Here is a 3354-nt window from a genome sequence, read left to right as displayed (position 1 = left end):
CTCTTCGGATAAAATCGTCAGCTTCTCCACATAAGGCACGAGATCATCCACTGTCCATGTGTTACGCCCTTGTGGTGACACCATATACTACAATGTCTCGGCAACTTCACCTTGCAATTATTAGGGTCAGCAAATTAATGTCGATGCTTTAAAAAAATTGAAGTTAAATATTTAAAAAGAAATAAATACCAATGTAGCTGTCTTTGCATTGTTTTGGTCGACAAACATCTTTGTTTTTCGCCTATACCAGACCATGTAATCTGAGTTAAAACTCAATAGGCCCTCCTGTTGAGGATAAATGTCGACCCTAAAGTCAGCTCGATTATTCCAATGACTGATCATTGGGGCCAACAGCTGGAACCAATTTTCATCTTGTTTGCCTTTCAGCGTTAGCCCATGGATATTCTGTGGTTGCGAAGGAGACTCTGGAAAAGGTTGTTGCATTCCAAATTGTCGCAACACTCTATCGGGTTGATGCCACTCTACAACATGGAAACAAATGAGTGGCACCACTGCGCACCACGCCACACTACCAACCAAACAAATGGGAGGCAACATCGACAAAATAGTTGCTGTGTAAGGCTCCCACAGAAACTGCATAAAATAAGACAATTGTTAATTTTGACTTAAACATGACATTTTATTTATTATTTAACGAATACATAATGATCTTCTTACCTCATGTCGTTTCATGATATCCAATTTGCGACGGAAAAATATTAGATCATCATTGCTAATATGTTGGTTTCCACGTCACAGCCACCTACAAAAAAATATGAAATAATTAGTGGCGACGCGTTACATTATTGGTTTATTTCAAATGATTTTTTTAAAAAACAACTAACCTGTGCCCCAGTGGTTTATTTTCTAATACAAGAGGAGTCCTCTTTGGAGCCAAAGTCGTGCAACGTTCTCATGCCCACATTTGGATTAAGATGCACATACCTCCGATTGATTTAATTTTGTAATCGGTGGCGCTGCACATCTCTCTATATACATAAGCAAGCACGACAGGTCCCCATGCATACGTGCTGCACTGTTCATAGTCCCGTAAAAATTGAAGGTACCTTAAGGAAACTTTACTGCTGCTTTTATCAACAAATAGAACACCTCCTATGAATCTGAGGATCCATGCACAGGTAAATCTTTGTAGATGTTCTACGTTACCGTCATGGATATTTATTTCTGAGAAATGGTGAGCCAGCCAACTTAATTTTACTACACTGCCTTGTAGTTCACCTTCCTGTGGTCTGACGCCCAACAATTCTTCACACAATTCGCCCCAATCAAGATTAGTCTGACCAATTTATGGTGCCCCATCAACAGGCAGACCTAATAATACAGAGACGTCTTGAAGAGCAATCGTACACTCTCTGCATCTCATGTGAAATGTATGGGTTTCGGGCCTCCATCTTTCAATTAAGGCAGTAATTAATGACGAATTTATTTTGAGGTAGCTCATCTTCATTATCCAGTAAAAGTTGGATTGTCGAAGCAGAGGAATAATTTCCTCTGGTATCTCTTCTTGACCTTGATAAATAGGGACGGCTCGTCGAATATGCAATTTTTTGTCCGGTTCCCCATTCCAAACATGTTCTGAAACATGTTTGGGTTGCATCCATAAAACGTCTCCTTCTATTGGACCAGACTTAATTTGTATACTTGATGAAGACGAGGACGAAGATGCCATCGATACTGTAAAAAAAAATATAATCAAAAAAATTGACAACAAAAATTTAACATAAAAAAATTAATTTGACTTACAACAAATTAATTAAAATGTCACTAAATAACAAAATACATAAATTGGAACAACAAAATACTATACAAAATTAAAAATCTTTAAACTGAATAATATTAACATTCTAAAAAAATTATAAATTAAATTACATAAAAACCATAAAATACTATACAAATAACAAAATTAAAAACTTAAATACATACATAAATTTAAATAAATTACCAATTTATTTCCCGATTAATAAAATTAAAATTAAATTACATATATTACACAAATAAATTAAAAAAAAATTCAAAAAATACTATGGAAACAAAAATTTAAACTATATATATATATATATATATATATATATATATATATATAAAATTAAAAACGTATCATATATTCCAATAAAAATTAAAAATAAATAAACTAAATAATATTAACATTCTAACAAAATTATAAATTAAATTACATAAAAAACATAAAATAGTAACTAAAATACTATACAAAAAACAAAATTAAAAATTTAAATACATACATAAATTTAAATAAATTACCAATTTATTTTCCGATTAATAAAATTAAAATTAAATTACATAAATTACACAAATAAATTCAAAAAATACTATGGAAACAAAAATTTAAACAATATATATATATATATATATATAATTTAAAACGTATCATATATTCCAATAAAAATTAAAAATAAATAAACTAAATAATATTAACATTCTAAAAAAATTATAAATTAAATTACATAAAAAACATAAAATAGTTAACTAAAATACTATACAAAAAACAAAATTAAAAATTTAAATACATAAAAAAATTAAAATAAATTACCAATTTATTTTCCAATAAATAAAATTTAAATTATATTACATATATTATACAAATAAATTTTAAAAAAAAATCCAAAAAATACAATGGAAACAAAAATTTAAACAATTTACTAAAAAATTAAAAAAATTAAAAAAAATAAACTAAATAATATCAACATTCTAACTAAACCTAACATACTATATATATAACATAAATAATATGATACAAATCTAAAAAATCTAAACCAAATAATAATAACATATCAATTAAAAAAACTTAAACAAATTCATATTAACAAATTAACTACAACAAATGTACGTATAACACAAATAATTTTATTATTTTAGGATACTACTTAAAATTTAAAATTATCACCTAAACTAAACAAACGTACTATATATATACTAAGCAAAATCTACACATATATAAAACAAATAATATCATACTAATTTATAAAATCTAAACAAAATAATATTATCAAAAACTAACCTAAAGCAAAATTAATACTAACTTAACATATTTTATTAACCTAACTAATATTCTTAAAATAATATTTATAAATTAACTAAAACTAACCTAACATATATATATAACACAGCTAATAACTTACAACTTACAAAAATCTAACCTAAATAACATTAATATCTCAACTAAAATTCATTTAACTGCATATAACATAAAAGTATATACCAAACAACATAAAAATAAATTAACTTACCTCAAATACGTACAAAGACAAGCAACCAAAAAGTGTAGGCCAAAGAAGAACAAAAACTTCACCTACAATATATAAAAAATTTATCAAT

The sequence above is a fragment of the Glycine soja genome, chromosome 6 (genome assembly GCF_004193775.1).
Source record: "Glycine soja cultivar W05 chromosome 6, ASM419377v2, whole genome shotgun sequence".
In the NCBI taxonomy this organism is placed as follows: Eukaryota; Viridiplantae; Streptophyta; class Magnoliopsida; order Fabales; family Fabaceae; genus Glycine; species Glycine soja.
The sequence above is the reverse complement of the archived record's forward strand: the minus strand, read 5'-3'. Positions refer to the sequence as shown.